Below are 21,600 nucleotides of genomic sequence, written 5' to 3' on the forward strand. Positions count from 1 at the left end.
TCAGTCTTTATTGTCTTCAGCAGAAAGGCCCTTGATGCCCACCTGGGAATGGAGTATAGCCTTCAAAGTTGCCTGGAAACGTAAAACATGATAAGACTGTTCAGGTATTGAAGTTGCTCTCAGAAGCCAGGTGAGGACAGCCTCAGGCTGCCACAGGGCTTGTGGAGAAACCGATTACCAGGAGCAGCAGAGTGAGTTCACCGCCTTTTTCACCCACATCAAGAGCCCTCAAAAGCCAGACAAGTGGGCGCTCCCAAAGGTGGCACTGGGATATGCAGGCAGGTGTGCCTCACCACCCTGACATTTCACAGTCACATCAAAACAAGCTCATATTTCCCTTCTTTTCCCCTGATCTTCCTCCCTCAGCTCCCCATGCAGTCTCCATCTTCCACCATCATCTTGCTATGGCAGGAACAGCCAAATACCTCAGCCCAGAGTCAGAAAATGTAATGCCCACCCTGCTGACTCTCCTGAGCCAGCTCTCACTCTGCACCTTCCTTCGCGTAGCAGTTCTCAGCCACACACATTTCCTCCACCAGACTTGTACTGGTACTGACCTCTACTCCTGAAACAGCCTTCAAAACCCTTATCAAAGCTTCCCTTCACCAGTCACCATCCTGATCCACACACAGCCTTAAAATTACAAGCCCTGGATCCCTGCCAGCTTAAATAATGCAGATTCAAATGACTTTAATTTTTTTTTCCTCTCTGCATTTTCCATACACAGTGTTAAGACCCACAGCAGAAAACTGCTTCCCTGTGTTATTCTGTAATTTGCAATGCCACCCACCAAATGGTACAGTAGAAATAGTTAATCACATAGGCTTGGGATATGCATAAGCTGAGTTGTAAAGGTGCTAATAGATATATTTGAATTCAAAAGAGATCTGAGGGGTGGAAAATAATATCTTATTAGTATGCTATATGTGTGTGCAAAGCAGCAGCCTGTTCTCTAAAAGATGTAGGGAAAAACAGTAGAATCAAAGCCTCCAGCTTCTCCTATAACAACACATTAAAGTCAGCAATCTTTACATTTTTTCTCGTTAGAATTATTAACACTATTGATTTCTATTTCACAGAATTTTGAACTATTGCAAAAATATTGCACACAGTAGATCTGCATTTCTGTATGTTGATAACCCCTGGTGTCTGTCTCTGGGTCCAGCCTCAGACACCAGCAGTTCAGTGTTTCCATACAACTTGCAGTTTGCCAGGCATTTGGAGAAACGTGTTGAACCTGAATCACGTAGGAAATGGGTTCTCAAAATGAGCTGTTAAAATGTACTGAATATGGCCTGAAATAACACAGCATGGAACTATCTTCAACTTGCTTACCTTTATTTCCCAGAACAGACATATTCCTCAAATACATGTAATTTATGGGAATGGCTGTTTCTGTCTCCAACACACTGCTGGTTTGCAGGTTGTTTTCTCCCATTCTCTTTGCTCACTCTATGAGCAGCAGCCTTCACAGAACAGGTCCAATTGAATGTATGACTGAGCACTTATTTCACGGGGCCAGGGACAGAGGTTCTCCATAGACACAAGGGAGAATAAGACCAATGAAGCACGCGGATTATGCATGGGCAGGATCATAAGTTAAAAACATAGAGAAAACAAGGATACCCAAGCAATTAATCCAAGTTTCATTATGACTACTTAATGTGCTCTTGTTAGTCAACTCAGTAATTCTATCACATCCATCACATTTACATCTCAGCTACAGAATTTGGAAATGATTCTGCAAGATACAATTCAGGGGAGAAAAAGGTTACCATTTCCTTTTCAACCTTGGAGCATGAGGGGAGAATAAAGACTGGTCTATTTGAACTTACTCAGAGTGTTTTCACTGGCATAGAGATTTTAACCTGTACTCTTTTTAAAGTGAATTTCAACATTAAAAATAGATAAATGGGTTGTGCCACCCACAGCACACGCTGGGAACCAGGAGCATGACTGAATTTTAAAAAGCATTAGGCAGTCCTTGCCTGTAGACATTACCCCCCATACCAAGTTGTCTAATATACAAACTGGCACAGCGTAGAGACTGTTTCCATGAGCAAGGGGCTACTCTTGCAGAAACTCTTCTTGGTTCATCTGGTCTCAAACAGCAAACCCAGATGAGACCAAAGTTGTTCCCATGGACTTCTACTGGGAAGAACTTTCCTTTGTACTGAGTAAGAAACGCAGAAAACTGAACGAAGCAAATCCCTTGGGCACATTCCACTCTCCTCAGCTGCTCAGCATCAACCTCCCAGGATCTTTAACAGCATGAGTCAAGTTAAGCAATCTCTGTCCACCAGGGCACCTGGAAGATGCCATCCTGAGTGTGGCACACACTCCATGAGGCCTTCATGCAGCTCTGGCACCTGATGAAGGGCGATGCATTTATGGTGGGGCAGAACATTATGAGCCCCTGGCAGGTGCGTCACCTCCGGGTTTTGCCAGCAGCCCCAGAATGGCTTAAAATATTAGCGAGACATCATCATTGGAGGTGTTTGAAAAGCAAAGTTCTAATTAAGATGAAAATAACAAACCATAAAGAACAAAAGAGGATAAGCCATGCCAGGTGCAAGGAGGACCTTTGCACCTGCTGCAAGACCCCAAAAATGCACTGTAAGTCTTTGTGCACTCCTTCAAGTATGTAACGCATAAGGCAGGATTCTTGGCACCCTGCCCAATAGAAATAGTAACAGGGTTTTGGGGTACAGCTTCAAGGATCCAACAGGTGTCTTTGTGCTGGAACACAGTCAAATAAGGTATCAAACCCTCTGGTTTTTACCTTATAAGTGAAACAAAGGATGAAACCCAAATCCTTTCCTGAAATGGAAACCCCTGCTCTGTGGTGGTGCAGACTCCACCATGGGAGGTGCAGCCCCACAGAAGGGCACGGCCGAGTGCCATGTCAGCCACTGCCAGCCGGGAGGGCAGACACACTGCCAACACTGGGGTCTGACACGGGCTAGGCAAGCCCCATCTTTCAACCTAATGTTGCCTTGAACAGCAAGAAATTTCTATCCATATTGTATTCACAGCACAGCGGCTGCCCTGGGGACACCAAAAAGACTTTAAAAAACACAGAAAGGAAAACCATCTGTAACAACTTCTCTCACTTCTGCAATCACAAAAGCTGTCAGGAATCCAGAGGTCTAGAAAGTGAAGCTTCCTGTTCATTCTGAGCACAGAACAGACTGCCCAGAGAGGTTGTGGAGTCTCCTTCCCTGGAGATACTCACGTTGTCTCAACACATTCCTGAGTGATGTGCTTTAGGAGAGTAGGAAGGTTGGACCAGATGACCTCCGGTGAACCCTTTCACCTATTCTGTGCAATTTTGTGATTTATCACTTCCGGGGAATGAGGTGGTGCCCAAGCAAAGCGCACAACTATGCATGAAAGTCAGGGTGAGACAGTAGGTGGATAATGTGAAGCACATACATCTCCTCTGTTCTGCAGGAATCAAAACATCCATTTCCTTATCCATATCCTTTTTGCAAGGCTAAATCACACCTATAGCAATTACGTTTTCGTTAGTTAACACCGAATCTGTCTTTCCTGAATAAAAAAAAAATTTAAAAAAAAATTTAAAAACTCCCAAAAACCAAAAAACCGACAACAACAAAAACCAACCCACAAATTCATTTTAAAAGTTATGATTAAATGAACCAGTGCTCTTCTGCAGGACATTTAAACCTTGCTTAATCTCATGCAAATCTCTAAAATCAACATTTCAAAAATGCTTGGCCCATCGCTTTTTTAATTGCTCACACAAAATATATTTTATTCTTTTTATGCTGGGTCCTCCACATCACCTTTGGAAAGTATTCCACAAAGTACAAGCGTATGTACATTCAAAACACAGTTGCAAAAAACCTCTAGTGCAAAACATAGAGCACTCAAAACTAGTTCATGTGCATATGGATTTTTAAAGTTGAACTGCGTAAAAACCCAACAGAAGAGCAGAACACTGAAGACTTGATTACCATTTTTGCACCAGTACAGCTTCCAGGCAGAGGCAATATTTTCTTAGTATTTTTCAATTGAATCTTTATCAAGAATATTATTATTTTGCTGTCACTGGATTTTGATTAGTACCTATTCACAAATGTTTCCATTTTGGTTTTGTGGTTTTTAATGTTCGGCTGGAAATCGTAGCGTTTCACCAGCCACAGACATCATGGGAAGTATTTGATACTTTGGGGTTTTTCTTCTGTCTCTGGAGTTACAGCAAAGGCAGCTTCACCACAGAGTTTATAATCACCTTTAAAAACAATCTCTCAAATGAGTGAAAACTATTGCTGCTGGGAGCTCAGTGGGTAGCAGACACACCAGGTGCTGCTGAACATTCAGTTCATGCATTGGGCATAACTGGAATTGGAAACAATTAGATGAATATTTCAGTCCTGCACTGTGTCTCTTCCTCTAATCCTCTCTGTTGCAACTGTATTTGCTGCTTAGCAATATCAGTTTTAATTCCCAGTCCCTAATAATTTCTATCAAGCACCACTCTCTTGAGTTCATTATACAGAACCGGATGAAACGTTAGGTCAAGTGTAACTCCCAGGTGAGCCGACTTTACCATTTGCCTCCTGGTTTCTGTATGTGCTCTGCATGTTCCACCTCAAACAATGGCAGATCCTTTGCAAGTGCTGAAGTTGTTCAGCTGGGTCCTCAGGGCACCCCAAAACACAGCAGACACCACACAACAGCTGCCACAGCCCTGAGGTGTTTAGTTATGGCAGTGCAGCTGGTAAAAGCAAGCAGCCTAATAGCTGATAAATGTCACCAGGGTTAGCACAAATCATCCTTCACTCAGTGTTTTTTCCCGTTCTTCCCATCCTCTTTCATGGCTTTGAAATAAAGTTGCATAAGCAAAAACTGGTGGTTCATGTCCATGACAAATTACGAGCGTGAAATACGTGACAACTTTACATATTTAAAAGGCTTGGAGGAGGCATTTGGATCATCAGGAGCCTCAACCACATGGTTTTTAATATGCATTTCCAACTCTCAGGGATATGATGAAGAGTGTTTTACTGCTGGCTGAGCACTAATGGATTTGGAGCTGTTAACTGTAGTCCAGAGGCATCCTGAAATGGTGAGCTAATGTGCATTTAATTTTGCTTATTTGGTTTTAGCACAACCAGGTTTAGTTATAACATTGTAGTGTCAGCACCAGCCATCTGGAGGTTGAACACTGGGAGAAAAGGGTGTGAGTGGTCAGTGAAACCCTTAGAGAAAGGGAAATTTAAAGAGAAGCAGATGAAAAACAGAAGAGAAACAGGCAGGGATAAGAAAAAGGGAAAAAAAAAGTCAGAGAAACAACAGCAATAACAACCAGTGACAGAATAAAGCACCAAAAGGGAGTGCCTCAAATAAATATCCACACGTCTGGTTGCTCCACACATCTGGGTAAAGACTGGGTGCTGCTGGGAAACTCTCTGCAAACACTGGTATCAGCAAACTGAGAGATGCCAATGTTCCTGTTTTAGATATCAGCCCTCAAATTAGGATTGGAGTACTGGATCCTGTCCTGGAAAAAGAGCAGCTCTGAAACCATTCAGTTAGTCCTGGAAACATTTAGGGGCTGCACGGCCATTAAGCAGCTCATGTTAAGTTTCCTCCATGAAAAGCATTCAAAATACAGTATTTCAAAACAAAGCGGGGAGGAAATGCTTTTCAGGGAAGAAACTTAACATAAACTACTTTGATATATTACTGTGGACTTTCACCTGAAAGTTTTGCAAGTTATAATGGGCTGGCAGGATGTTGGCACAGGAACTAAAGGATGACAAACCAAACAATGATACAGATTCACAGAATTTTCTGAGTTGGAAGGGATCCACAAGGATTTTTGTACAGAAAAACAGGATCATCTCAGGCGTTTAGAAGTGTTCCTACCAGCAGGAAGAGAGTCCAAAGAAGCAAAAGGGTCAAAGACATGAAGACTAGAAGATCTGAGCAGGGACATCTCTTCAGCAAACCAGGAACACGATCCTCTTCCTCAGCTCTAGATGTGCACCTCAGGTACATCCCAGCTTGTAAGGACCTGAAACCCAGACACATTCCCAGGAAGAGGAAGGTATGAACACAAGGTGCCCCCCATGTAGTTCAGGGTGAAGAAAAAACAAGAGTGCAGTAAATACCATGTCCAGAGCTGGATGCACAGACCAGCAACCTGAGTGACACCAGTTCAGCTAACCAGCACCAGCACAGAGCAGCATCCTGGCAGGGAGACCATGAACTAGCCCCAGCCTGAACAACTCTTGGCACTAACAAATGGACCAACCATAAAAAAAAAATCTCAGTAGATCATTTTCATCCTTAGAAATTTTGTTACTAATGATTTCACCTCAGTCCAAAAGAACCTTCTATAGTTCTTACCCTGGCAGGGCCTGAAGCAAAGCCAGCTCTGAGCAGACAGTGGATATATTCCCCTAATTTTTAAGACTAACTGTAATATAACTTAGTCATCACCAGCAACAAGAACTCTCCCAAGAGGCAACCTTGGAGAGCCTAGGGGGGACTTTTAGCATCACATTAAAATATGTCTGGTCTTTAGCACTGACCAGAATTTCACTGTTTTTCATGTGGTAAACAGAAGACAGGAAAATCCACCATCTCTGAGTGACTTGAAATAAGCACGAGTTTAAACAGTAATGTCAGATGTACAAGTTCTTACCTGGAGTGTAGATTCAGAACCTGCTGGCAAATTAATATTTATCAGGAATCTTAGGACTTTAGAAGTGTGCTGCACACTGCAGGCTTTTTTATAGTAAAGAAAAGAAACAAAATACCAGCTAAGGTTTCATTGTGTTCATACACCTACTTATAATGGGACATGTTTGGAGTGGTCCCTCACACCAAGGTCCTGCAGTGGCTGAGGCCAGGTAGGAGCAGGGATCACAACACAGGCTCTCTGCCTCCCTCACACTAAATCTGCATCTCAGATGTGGGAATACCACCTGAAGCTGGAGCCTGCAAGGGCCAAGCTGTGCTCTGAGCTGAACCTGCTCATTTGCCCTGGGTACTGGGACGGTGTTTTGCAACAGAAATTGCAGACAAATCCAGAAGGATTAGAGGCTGGAGAGCAGGAGCTGAACTGAGAAACCTGCTCCTCCTGCCAAGTAAATGCAGCAAATGAGTCTTGGGTAATGGAAGGTAGAGGGTGTTATGTGAAGGAAATGCATATTGCTGTCTCCTATAATGAGGGCCACAAAGGACTCGTTGCATCAATTAAATTAAATCAATTTCATATCCAGTATTGCACTATTGCGCAACCATCACAGAAAGTGATATTTCAATTAATAGCATTTTCTCTCAGTTTGGATTGACAGTTCATAGTAAATTTTTAAAAATTTAATATAATCTCTTTCTAAAGTGAAATCCAAGCCTTGACACCAAACCATTAGCTGATTTCATGCAAGCCTAGAAAAAGTAACTTCTCAGCAAGATACATAAAGTCATGAGGAAGATTTTTGAGTTTTGTGAGAACATTTATTATTGTCACTTCTTTTCTAAATTTCATTTCTAAAGCATTGTGAGGTTTTACTTTATTGTGGCTGGTTCTGTGATTGAGTGATGCAAAGCAGTTTGTCTGTGCACTGAAAAGGGTTTTTTTACTGATAAAAGATACTGAGAATCCTCTTGAGCTTGGACTATTTAATGGTGAATGAAGATCTATTAACTTCCAAGGACATTTTTTTTTAATTAACTTATGAATTCATATGACCAATCATTACACAGCACTTCTAAAACTCTGGAAGATTTTTTTGTTTGTTTGTTTGCTTGTGTCTATAGGAGAAAAAAACTCATGAATGGCAAAACTGGTGAATAGTGCTGGTAGGTAAGCCTGCTCATCAGAAGCAAGAACATTCAGAATTTAAGTGTTCAGTCAGACTGACACAGATTTACTGCAAAAAGTGAAAGCATACAGACATTTGAGTTAAGCTGCCTTGAGGGAATACCTGTTGGAATTTTCTTCCCCTGAAGTGAGGTTTTATTGTCACCTCATCTCAGGCAAGGTCCACTCTTGGAGCATTGGCCAGTATAATCATCTTCTATGGATATATGGGGAAGAAGGGAGCAAGGAGGGGAGAGAGGGATGAAACAAGGGAGAGAAGAAATGAGATCATAGGACATTTTTAGACTTGCCAGCATAGATATATTTCTGTTGGAAAATCACTTTAGCTAACCTCATTTGTTTTATTCCTTGTTTTATGATATACCTGGGGTAAATAACAATGCCAAGTGTAAATTTTTGCTGCTAGAAGCTTATAAAGACTCCATCTGTGTTAGACAACTGTGATAAATGAACCTACTGCTCATCTAGAGGTTATCTGAGATGTAGTGAACAGTTTTTCACGTCTCCTTAGTAGTTTAGTACAAAGTGCAGTGGCTTGGATTATTTCAACTCAGATGGTTTGAGACAGCTCCTATAGCAAGGTAGAAATCACCACACCACATTCTGCAAGAAACAACTTTCTGTCTGAGAGCAAGCTGAGCAGCCACAGCTTCTGAACTGAAAACTTTTTGAACCACTTCAAGGTCTTGCATGTGCCTGCTGATATCATGAGAGTGCTGGGCTGTAAAGCTATTCCACCACACTAGACATGTTCTAGAGTAGCCTATGACCATGAAGATACATCCTATGGCTCCACTTGCATTGTTCTGTCACAATTTCTGGTCATTTCTCCATCCCTCTTATGAATAGGCAGAAATATCAGCCCCCAAACCACAGATGAGCAAAGATTTGATCCTGCCCTTCTGACCCTTCCAGACTTCAGCTCCCTGGCCGTATGTAGGGCTTCTTTGAAGCTACACTGGTACAACTTGTGTAAGCAGTTCCAGCCTCTTAAAATATTCCCTGGGAGGGTTTCCTCACCTAGAAAAGTCGATAATATCCTTATTTCAGCTAAGCATTCATTAACTTTCTGTATGCAAGCCACTGAGTGGGCAGGGAAGAGCAGAAGGATGTGTATTGAGAAGACACAGTGTTCTCCTCTGGCAGTGTGGAAAGACTGGCACATCATAATGTTCAGGAATAATAATTGCACCTCTAGCACTTCCACTACCTACTTGATCAATGTTTCATAAGGATTTAACATACTGATGTTTCTGAAAAGTAACCACCAGTCCAGATAAACAGCTTGTGAGGGTCAGGATAAGGGCAATGGAAAACTCTTTAAATTAGCTGCATAAGAAATTTGATTGAAAACAAAAAGAGTTGAAAAGCAAGTTACTACTTCTGACTTTTGCTACGGAAAAGCAACACCTCAAATAAAAAAGAAAAAAAAAAAGAAAACAAAAGAACATATTTTCACCAAAAACTCTGGGAAAGCAGGAATAATAGCTTTCATTTGAGTGACTTATATTGTCCTTGATGTAGGCCAAGCTCTGTAGTCCAATTGTACATCTTGTCATGCCTGAAGATATCATTCCCCTTCACTCATGAAAACCATTGCTTCTGGGGAACCTGGCTTACAGGGTAAATGGGGTAATGGGGTTTCCTGGCTTACAGGAAACAAATGGCAGCTTTCCGAAGGATTTGGCATAGCACTTCCAAACCAAAGGCACAGGTCTTGGCTGTACTACCTCTGTTTTCAATGAAAAGCAACTATTTCTGCCAAAACACTATTGAAGTTCAAGTGATTATTTTATTATACCTTAATTGATTGAAAATGTTGCCTCTCAATTTTTGTGAATTACCTTCATTGAACCATTGAAGGCAATGATAGACTAATCTTTTTTCTTATATTAAAAAGGAGAAAATGTGGTGCAATAATACTTGACTAATTTTGCTAGACTTTCAGATCTAATAATAGCATTCTTCATAATTGATTTAGTCTTTCTCAATTCCACCTAAATTAGCTTTCGGCTTTAATTAAATCACAACGTATTTTATGCCAGGAGAGAATTGGTCATTTTTACCTGCTGATATCATTACAAAATTTCACCAAAATGCACAAGAGAATCCTGAGGTCTATAGTTAAAAATAACCTTAAGAATTAATTTTATGCTTTTGTTTTCCCTCCAATATTTACAGCGTATTTGCATTTCTGACATATTTTATGCTGCTATGTTTTACAGTGTTTTGCAGACGGTTTTGCAATTCTCAGCATGCAATAATAAGAATTAAATATTTATGGTTGTGCATAACTTCGTTTCTCTCTGCAGTCTTCGGAGTTCCCTGTAGAAGTCAGCATTTGTCAGCTCGGAGCCTGCACCGGCACCAGTGATGACTGCACTGGCACTGCCTCGTGCTACAGCAAAGACTCTCTCTAGCCCCAGTTCATCCATAATTTCAGTGCATTTCATCTCATCCTCTTCACAGAAAAAAGTTATCAAAGACAAAAACGTTGCCCTACTTTTCCAGCCTCAGGAAGACATTATCTGTGAGCTGAGATTTTGCTTTGGTTTCTGTACATCTCATGCACACCTTGGAGGGAGAGGTTTGACTCTGTGTGGGACACTTGTAACCCAAGCCTCCAGTCAGGCCAAGACTTCAGACTTCCCTCCACCACACAACAGGTCACACAAAACAGACAAGAAAGAGATACACATGTTCCCTCCAGGGGCTGGAGTCCTACCCAGAGGCTGCAGTGAGAGACTGAAGGTTTTCAGGGACAGCTGCTCTTCTTCCAGGACAGGACCAGAAGAGCATCCAAGCTCTCAGCAGAACCAAACCTGCAGCTGACACACACAACAGCTGAGACAAATCTTTGCCTACTGCTGTCCTGGGTCCTCCTGCCTGGGCCTGGGTCTCCTCCTTAAAACCAGTTCTGGTGCTGTTCACAAACTTTAGGATCCTTTTCTACCTAGTAGACAGAAAAGCCCTGTTAGTGGCAGGCCATCCCATGCATTTAAACTAGAAACTTCAAAATTAAGTAAGAATCAAAAATTAAAAGCACTGCTAGTGTCTGTTAAAAATGTCTACACTTTTTCTTTCTCTGTTCCCTTATCGGACCATCTTAAGAACAGGAGCTTGAGTTATTTTCTCCACTGTACACAGTGAAATGGACCCCAGTAAATCTGCAGGTCCCTCCCCACAACCTTTGCCCTTTGCTATGTAAATGAAATTATTTTAATGAAGTTATTTCAATGATATATTTAGGGAACTGGCAAATCCTTTACATCAGTACATGATGCTATTTTCAACCTTGAATGCAACCACTGAAAAAAAAAAAGTCCAGAAAATAAAATATTCCTTTGCTATACATACATATTTTTATTGTTCCTAAATAGTATTTCAATTTTTATCTGGCAGAAGCTAGGAAGGGACAATAATGATTTCTCTTCAAAAATGAGAAAAGCCTAAAAACTTAAGAAACAAGATTTATGCCACCAAAGGGGTACTCACTCAAAATGCCCTGTGTCTCAGTGTGAGCAGGTACATGCCTTCCCATTTGAACATCATCTCTGATGTGCCCTGTCTGAAAGAACAGTCAGTCTGTAACTTGGACATTCATTAAATAGAAGTGAGGAAATCCTTTTTATAATGCTGTGCACAGACACAGAAAATTATCCCTTGTGTATAATTGCATATGACAATTCCAATTTTTTTACATGTGTGTTTGCAGACATATGTATGCATTTATATTGAAACATAAATAATAGAAATATGCTATTAATGACTCCAAATAATAATACTGCTGCATATTCTGGTGGCAAATGACTTCAGAAATCTCCCAAGGGATGTTGTCATTGTAACAATGTTGTTCCAACACTGTTGGAATAGAACAAGTGGACTGGAGAATTGCTACGGTCAACTCACTCCTCATGTGGGAATTTACTGACAATATAGCTTCGGGTAGCTTTCCATGACAGATCTCTACCTACAGCTGCACCAGCTCTCTACACAAAAAATATGAGTAAAGTCTTCAAATCATGTGAAGGTTCACAGCACTAAAGCTAAGATCTGAAAATATTTTATGGAAATACTAAATATTTTAACAAAATACAGCTGTGTAGTAACTGGACTGGTTCAGTAAGTGCTTGATGTAGTCACACACACATGCCTATCTGGAGACCTCTGCCAGTCTAAAATTAACTTGAGTTTTATTAAAAGATTGGAAAATGAAAACAGATAATTAAAGACAAAGGCAAAAAAGTAGCAACTTCTTAACTTTTAGTTTCTACCACTATGACCACAAACTAGTAGCAGAATTCAATCACTGATCTTACATTTGAAATCACCTAGATGTTACCCACAACCTGCTGATGTAGTAGCTGAATGCAAAAGAAATAAGGTGAAGAATAATTAAGCAACTCATAATACATTACTGCTATGCATATACACAACAAGGAATAAAAAGAAATCACATTGGCAAAAAGAACACATGGAGGAGACCTAGTGCTTTTCCTGAAAAATTGTCCAAACTACTTCCTTTAAGTAATACTTGGGAGCATATTGGGTTTTAAGGCCAATTGTTCTCACATATTGAAATTGTGGGAACATTTACTTTCCTCATTAAGTCAGAGCTATACTCCATAAGACTGACAATAAAAATATTCATGGTACTATGTCCAATTTTCAGCTGATTATCATCCTCTACAAGCAAAGCTTGCAAAAAGCAAAAAAAGCTTGCAAGCAAAGCAAAGCTGCAGGAAGCAAAAAACTGAGTTACTCACTGAAAAACAGACCAACCTGCTTTTCTCTCACAAACTAAAATGTCCATCTTTAGGAACACACTGGCAAATTTAACTAAAAAAACCCATATTTGTCCATGATCTTCTCAGTAGATGACCTACTTCATATCTTATTTTTTACTTGAAGTAAATTAACTAAAGCATTGCCAATTATCAAGTCTTTATTTATTGAGCATCACTGGGCTAGTTCCCAAAAAATCCTAATTTAGTTTGCAAGTCACAACTCTTTTTAAAAACTTTTGCAAGTCTGTCCTGTACTTCTTATAGAGGATAAATTTGTTCTTATACGACTTTGCTATAATCTTGTAGCATTATTAACTTGACAGAATTTTGGACGACCAGACCAACCACTCATCGGCAGTATGGCTCATGACATTTAACCTCTGGCCTCCTCTGCCCTGCAGCTCCAATTGCTCCTCCAGCCAGGCCAAGACCAGCATTTCTCACAAAACTGGAGTGACCTTCCCTCCTGTGGGCCAGAGAGGTCTCCAGGACCACCTGCAACACACTGGAGTTCTCCTCTCAGCTTAGAATCATAAAATCAACTAGATTGAAAAACACCTCTAAGGTCATTAATTTCAACCATTAGGGTTCTTTCTGCAACAAGTCCAGACTTTAGGCCTGAGGATACAAAATTTGGTCACAGATTTTGGTAGATTTGCAGTGAGGGAGACCCTAAGCCACAAATCCCAAGCATTTGGGAGAGTGTTAAGTATCACTGTGTGCTTTCCCTTATATTCCTCTCTCACTCAAGTATCTGCAGCTTAACAAAAGGCAGGATAACCGGCATGAAATGGTATGTCTTTGCTTATGTTCGTTAGGAATTACTGCCCAAAATTTGATATCCAGAATTCAGAAAAAGAATGAGGTGACATAAGTTTCCCTCATTCCCTTTTTCTCTTTTCTTTTTGATATTCCAAGGAGTGCAAATAACTCACTGGTTTTAAGAAATCAATGAAGACTGTCATGTCCCTGCAAGTTAATGAATGACATTTAGACTTTGCACTATACAAGTTTGAATATCCGATTGATTTTATGCTGGAGAATTTAGTTTAGGCAAGCAGTACTGCTAAAGTCTCATGCATCAAAACAAGACAGACTTTCATTTGAGATCTCCTGAAAAACAGAGTGAAACTGTCCAGAATCTTCAAGTACACTTGGATTGCATGACCTTGTAGGGGAGCTACTTGTATCACCCAGGCAAGTGCAGCACAGAGTGAGACTCTGCTTCCACCTCTAAAGCCTCCACTTTGCTACACCCTTCCATATGAATAATAAAAATTGTCTTAGGAATGAAAGTACAGATTCAAAAACCAGTCCAAGCTGTTCTCAGAACAAGGGTGTTAGTAGCACAGCAGTAGTTAAAGTTTACAAACTGTGCCAGCAGAAAAAAAACAGTGCAGAGACACTTCAGTTAGAAAACTTCCTGGGGAAATAAGGTTGGCAGTGGCTGAAAAATTTGTTCAGACCTTAAGCACACTAGAGCAAAATCATTCCCAGCCATGCCAGTGACTCCAGGTCACCAAGAACTACAGCTTCCTTCCCAATACCAAACTGAAGGTCTCACTCAACTGACCAGTCTACAATCAAATCTCACCAACAGATTTAATTCTGAGCTTTAAGATTAATTCTTTTTTTCTGTCATTTGACTGGATTTTCTCAGCTTCCTTATTAAGGAGAAAATTGGACTTGAGTTTTATATTATGACAGCACCCTTCCCTGAGACTATGTGCTGATAAACAAGGCTCTGCAAGTTCGACAACCATTTTTTTTTTTTTAGATACTAACCAAAGCTATAACAATTTTATCGGAAGAACACTAATACATTTGAGGTGACCAAGAAAGAGAAAACAGCTTTTTATTACCTGAAATATTCTACAAAGTTGTCAACAAAAGAAGAGTGTGTTGACTGAAATGCACATCAGTCAATAAAGCAACAATCATCATTTCAAATCACTCAGGGAAAAATATGTTTATCTGTGGCTGCTTTTATGACTGGAAATTAATTCAGCCAAATTTCAGAGAGGAATAAACGGCCTTTTGTCAGAGCTACCATTGCCAAATCGTTATTGCTTTCTGACTTCTATCATGATGTCAAAGCCCAGAATCTCACATGATATGTGAGTCCAGAATCCCGTCAAACAGAGACCAAGGGGAGGATATTGCATACAACCAAAGCCAGCCCCTTCCAGAGATGCATGTATTCACACCTACCCTGATTTGGGTGAAAAAAGAAAAGAGTGCAGGGTGAATGTGCCAGCTCAAACCCATGGCAAGGTGTGCTGCTGCTTTTCAAATGAATTGCAAGTGGCAGGTCAGTTTTACCAAACAAGAAGGGAGCCACAAGTGTTACATCTCAGGAAAGCACAGGTTATGATCACCAGATCAATACAAAATAAATAACAGTGGATCCCACACAGCCTGTGTATCTTATATCAGTGCTGCCAAACTATGCCTTTTGAAGGAGAGCTAAAAATGACATTGAAGGTTTTCATGTGGCTTTTACTTCAGAGTGAATCCATTCAGCCTGGGGAGACATAAAGATTCTCTCGGAGAATCTGCTCTTATCTAACAGCAGCATTCCTGCTTCCCCCGGACTGAGGACGCTTTTAATGCATCTGACCAGCAGGGTCACTCAGGCATCCCTTCCCACAGAACAGAGCCCTAATCTGATGACTATGCAGAGCATAACACAAAAGCAAATCACGACAGCTTTAGACCCTGTGCCCTGCTCATCTCCCCAAACAACTCCACTTCTGCTTTCAGTGACTAGTTCCCAAACTTTTCTGACAAATGAGTCATTACCTACCCACCCATGATTCTTTTGGCAGAAGAAAAGAAAAAAAAAAAAAAAAAGAAGCCTTGTGTAACATCCATCACTCTGAGGGATAGCAAAAACAACTGAAAAACAGCTAAACGGCTATTACCAACAGGGCACTGCTCACAGAGAGCAAGGGACCAGTGTACAAATCCATATGCCAGGCTCTCCCGGGCCACAGCATCAGCAGTCCACCCCTAGAAACCCCACCTCTAACAGAGGGACAGGGCTGGCTCCTCAGGACTGCCCATGTCAGCTTTTTCCATGCTGAGAAAAGCTTGGCCCCTGCAACTGAGTGCCAGACAGAGACAGGTCTGTAGGAGAGCTGGTCCCAGCACTGCAGCCCCACCGCCACACACAAAAGATTCCCAGAGAATGGCTGAGGTCTCCAGTTACCCTAATACCACTACTAACAACTACCTCATACAGCAAAAAAAAGATGACTTTTATGCATTTTTCCTGAACTTTTGAAGGAACCATTTCCTAAATACCACCTTTCCTTTGAAACTCTTAAGTTTACCCAGGTAGAATCTCACTCCATGCCTACCTCGCCCTGCCTGACTCCACTTTTCCCACCTGCATTCCCTCCCACTTTTTTTTCTCTACCATCAATGTGCTTCTGCTTAGAACCATTTTAAAATTAAGTTTTCATGTTAGTTCTTTATTAAGTATCTTGATCTAAGTTTGTTCTGTTGAAAAACAAATAAATAGCATTGAGCAAGTCCATTCCCACCCAGGCCACTCTATGATTCTGTGACTCTATATTTGCAATTTCTTCTGCAGTATAATCTGTGCCGCATCTTCCTGTCATATCATACTGATACAGGCCCTATCAGCTAATTAAAGATTTTTACCCTTTTTGTTTTCTTTGTTTCCTCAGACACAAAGTTCTGATTTTTTTGGTAGCACCAGATTTTTATGGAAGACATCTCTTCCAGACAGACATTCTGGAAGCAGCAGCAATAATTTCTGACCTATTATGGGCGAATCAGCAGTATTAAGTGATCTTCAAAGCACTTCTGTAGATGGTACAAAACGTATATAAGCTGCTCCATTGGCAAAATTATCTACCTTCTGGTGCCATTACACAGAACAGCCTAATATGCATAATTACAGTAATTATGCAGAGTACAGCACAAACAAAAACAAAATTATATGCTGCTTCACACTGGCACTCTTTCAGACAGAAATTCATTTTTACATTTACAGTATTGCAAATATGGACAACATTATTAAAGCAGAATTTGAACTTAATTATGCATACCAACTCTACATTAAATTGGTGTTTTCCATCTTCAATAAGTTGGAGGTAGCTGTTGTAATGTCTTTTGATAGTACACTAAACCACCAAAACTTTACAACATGTAAGTCCATCTCTGCTTTCCTTTCAACAGTATCACTGAAAGTATCACAGCATCTGTAATCACCTGCTGCCTTCAAGCTAACTGACTCAGCTTTAGCATACAGGACTAGTAGGAATTGCCAGCCAGGAAATCTTAACTTTGGGACAAAATAGATCTAAAACCACATCTTCAGGTAATTCTAAAATGAAACATCCTTCCTTGTTTAGAATTTAAGACATACTTTTTTAGTTTAAGAAAAAAAAAAAAAAAAAGAGAGAGAGAGAGAGAGAGAATGAGAGAAAATATTTTAAGCAGGATGGACTGTTTATTTCAGTTCAATTATTTTTAAGCAAAATAAAAACCTGGAGCCCAAGGTCTGAGGCTTCCTACACTGCAGTAACAACCTGCATGAACACAGCTCTTTCCAAAACACACATCCCCTCTATCCTATGATAAAATTTCAAGCTACTGTTATTTTATGCATATGGTTACATAAAAGGAGAATCCCTGTTGGGACACAAGACTGCTCTGACTTTGGGCCTGCCACATTGGCTGGGAGGTATCCCAGACCTTTTCCTGCTGTCCGCCACAGCAACTGGGCAAGGCCCTGGGGTAAGAACAGAGGGAGATGAGTGAGTATTTAAATGTTGAAGGTACCTGGAAAGGACTCATCAGGCACCAAAGACACTGCTGCGACAGAAAGAGTATGAAGAACCCATCCAGACAAGCAGAAAGTGCTTGTAGTGCTGGGGTGTGCCTGCAGGCACTGAGCTGCTGCTGGCACAGAAAACCTTCACTTGGAAACTCTAGCTGGAAGAGGAAGAATAATGATTGTCCCTGTTTAAAGCCTCCAAGAGAAGAAGGTTGATGCCAGTGGCAATTTTGGAAGTCTTTCTCACCTGTTTGGACACCACCTCTTTCATTAATGGTTTCATCTATCCAGGCTTTTGATACTTAAGAGTGGGAAAACAGAGAAAAAAGGATCATTGCAAGGAAGCTGCTGAGGAAAGCAAAACTGAATAATTTGTTAGAGGACTGAATTAGTAGAACAGTGTCACATTATTATGACCTCCTTCAGCTCAGAGTGGATACAGTGGCAGACTTAAAACCAAGAGCACCAAGAAATGCAAAGAGGGCACACATGGGAGGAAAGCCCTGAAGCCCTGCTGTGGGTCAGCAGGGACAGGGATATTCAGACTTGCCCAGACCGATCAAGCATGGGAGAGGCAATCAGCCAGGCTCCCTCAGCCACTGCCCTGTCCTGAAAGTCCCTGGTCTGAAGAACCATCTGAGCAGAAAAGCATGGTTTCTTTCCATATGTTCCTCTAGTCAGCTCTGAATGAAAGCTAAAATGCTAACATTTCTTAAGGAAACAAGGCCCTTAGTGTCTGCATCCAGGACTGTTTGTCTTTTGTTGTGTCTCATCCCTAACCTTTTGTGAGCCCATTGGACAATTTAGATCTAATAAGACAAGCCAGAAGTCTTACAGTCATTAAGTTCCTACACATTTCCTGAAAATAGGGTGTGGGTGGAAGAGAAAGAACTCATTAGTGCTGCCTGTGGGGGAATGGCTGGTGAACAAACTCCCACCTCTTTAGAAACCAGATTGCACACAAAGGACAGAAAGCAAGTGGTTATGAAAATCCCAAGTGTGGGGAAAGCTTGAGGTCTGCAGAGGACTCAAACAAAAATATCAAAACCACAGAAACAAACACAAACTTTCTGTCTTCAGGTGTTTTGACACTCAGTCTTACCATTGGGGGTAATCCAATCTATTTTAGTTTCAGGACCTGAAAAGGGAAGGGGACCAGATGTGTTTGTGCTTGGAGTCTAAGTGTGCAGATCTCTGAGCCCACGTAAGTTTCATGCAGGAAGGAAACACTCCTCAAATAACATGAAGCTGTCACATATTTTTAACTGCCTGAGACTGGGGAACTGATATCTGCAATTGCTGATAGTAGGGACCATTGATAAAATTGATGGAACTCTGGTTGTCAAGCAGCATGCATTGCACAGGTAGGGCAACAGCTGACAAGAAAGGAAAAGAAGGGTTTGGTTACCACAAAACAACTTAAAACTAGGGTGAAAGCTTTATAATCAAAGTTGCGGTTCATTAGATGAATTATTAGATGAAGTATTAGATGAATTTGCTGCTTCCATGTGAAGATGTATTCAGCTGAACAAATCAGTTCTGACTCTTTGATAATTTTACCTATTTAATCACATTTACAATCAAATAGCAGCCAATTTCTTCACTGTTAATGGGGGGTGGGGGGTTGTATATATGTTAGCGTTTCACATTCTGTGTGGTCTCTGACTGGATCTCCACCAAGTGCAAGGAGTCAGCCCTTCACTTTTCTTGGAAGAAAATGTCCTACAGTTTTCCTAAAGTTTAAGCCTCAATTCTCATCCCTACAGCACTCTGACTATATAATAATCTTCAAATTGTCACTATGAAGCTATGGCAATTGCTTGAAGACAATGACCTTCAGCAGTTTTTCAAACATATTCTTTTAATCTTAAAAATCACAGAAACAACGTATAAAAAGATTGAAGTATTTTAAATAAGGCAGAGGATATTTTCGTTTGATTTCTTTAATCAAAAGATTTTCCAAAGGTGACCATTTAAAAAGAAACATTTCCACAGCAAATACTTGAAAAATAAAATGCATTACATGGAATGATTTCAGTTTCTGACATTCTGTTTCCATATCTGATTTGTTTTATGGGTGTGTTCTGTCCATTTTGCTTTATCCTATGGTGTTTTTACAATGAATTTATTTCATTCCCAGATCAAACCACCTCCCTAATAAGTTCATTTATGCTTTTGGATACAGCACTGAAGTAAGCACACCCAAGCCAGTCACAAATGAAGATTGCTCTGAGTGGAACTCACTTATGTCCAAAGGCCAACTTCTCACAGTTTGCAGGGGTGGCAGGTTGATAAATCTGGAACCACAGCCACTTTCCAGGAGGTAAGTTGTCTGAAAGTTGCATGGGACTTTGGTTTTGCAAAAAGGACAAAAAGCTAAGCAACACAAGGAGCCCAGTTTGATTCATGAGAGAGAAACCCTTTCCAGAGCCTCCTTCCCCTACAGGGGACCTGGGTTCTGTTCTCCGCACCAGTTGCCACAAGAAGATCCTAGCCACTCACTAAAAATGTATTCTAGGTTCACAAAGTCATAGATTGGCTGAGTTTGGAAGACAGATCATCCAGTCCTCACCTGTGCTCAGAGCAGAGTCAAAACAAGACAGTTGCTCAGGGCTCTGTCCAGTCAGGTTTTGAACATCTCCAAGGGGTTTTGCCTCAGGGCACTTCTTCCTTGATGTTCAACAGTAGAGGAATTGGTGCACTACACAACCTGTATCAACAAATTTGATAAAAGCAACCATCTCTCCCTAAAACATCACATCTCTTATTAGAGCAAAATAGTCTTTTTTATTACTGCTGCTATTGCCACTATAAAACTTCAATTTTCCTTTTTGGACTTTAAGAATAGGTTTTAGAGGTTCTTTACAAGTAATTAAAATCTCCTGCCTCTTACCTCTGCATATTTGAACAGATTGCCTCATACATTCTCTAAAACCATTATTAATCACATTTATTACCTGAAGATTTAAGCCTTCATTTGAGAGATCCATATGGAGGGTAAGGAGCCACTTTTGGAGAGGAACATTTTTGAGCTGTGTACTTCTTCCATTAATCAAGGCACCAAAGGAAGGATCTCCACCAATACAGCTGCACCAGTTATCAGCAGGCAACAATCTCCCTTTAATGTCTGTAAAGCATTTCTTATTTAACAATACCGGCTAATTAAATAATCAGAGAAGCATATGTCTATGGAGAATCAGAGAAGTATATGCCTATGAATACTGCTCAGTCCCAGGCACAAGTGTGAGAATGTGGAGTTTTTTTCTGCTAATAAGTATTGAAGCTAAATTCTTCCTTAACTCTTTATCTTACTGCTCATTTGAATTTCTCAGAAGCATTAATTTTGACTCTAAGAAAAGCTGTGATTCAAATCCTTGCAGCTTTGCTGATGTTCAGATTAGATCTCCTCGTGGAGCAAAGTGTTCCCCAGGACAGCTCTGCTTAGCAGGATGCAGGGTTTGGTATTTGTGTGAATCAATCCAGACCATTTCAGGGTCACTTTTAGCAAAGGAAAGCCTGCCTGTTAAGACCAGATAAGAGTGAGGTCATTGATTTATTTTTTCCTCATTATCTGGCAAGGTTTCAGTTAAAGCCTAAACTCATTATCTCTGTGGAAATATAAACACAACTTGGTCCCTTGAAGCAAGTTAATTTAGTTTGAAAACAGTTAGGGAGTTACCTTCTGAATTCAATTAGCTAATAACTCCTGATGGGTAAAGGTCACAGAAGAGCAAGGCACTGTGCTGGTTTAAGTTAAATGCAATTCTAGGTAATATCAGAGCAGCACTTTTCCCCTTCTTACTGAGTCATGGCTGCAGCTTCTGGCCACCATCTCCAAATTCTCTGTCAATAGAGAGACAAATTTATGCCAGCAGGGATCACCTTCAGGGATGAGAACAGCAGCATTACCTTTGATGCACAGCTCCTTCAGTGTCTTCCCTCTGTATTGGAAGTAAATCAGCAGGGGAAGATGTTTCCCCTTTCAACCACACTGAATAAAGACCCTTTACTCACCCCTGTTGATCAAAATAATCTGTCCATTAAAATCCAAATCCCTCTCTCCAGCAACATGCAGTCAGACATAGGATTCACTTTCTATTCCCAGCTGTAGAGATGGTTCCTGTAAGGGTTGATGCTGTAGG

The 21,600-nt window shown here is 40.7% G+C and overlaps 1 long non-coding RNA gene across 1 annotated transcript; it reads right to left on the bottom strand.

The window, feature by feature from the left end:
• Nucleotides 1-7,886: 7,886 nt before the first annotated feature.
• On the bottom strand, nucleotides 7,887-21,059 carry LOC136285585 (uncharacterized). Its single transcript, XR_010719489.1, has 4 exons — nucleotides 20,416-21,059; nucleotides 20,031-20,168; nucleotides 11,357-11,429; nucleotides 7,887-10,814 (listed from the first exon to the last, which is right to left on the bottom strand). It is a non-coding gene; the product is annotated as an uncharacterized lncRNA (long non-coding RNA).
• Nucleotides 21,060-21,600: the final 541 nt, after the last annotated feature.

This window comes from Chamaea fasciata, unplaced genomic scaffold, assembly GCF_029207755.1.
Source record: "Chamaea fasciata isolate MVZ Bird 193981 ecotype frontalis unplaced genomic scaffold, bChaFas1.0.hap1 SCAF_2, whole genome shotgun sequence".
NCBI classification, from domain to species: Eukaryota; Metazoa; Chordata; class Aves; order Passeriformes; family Sylviidae; genus Chamaea; species Chamaea fasciata.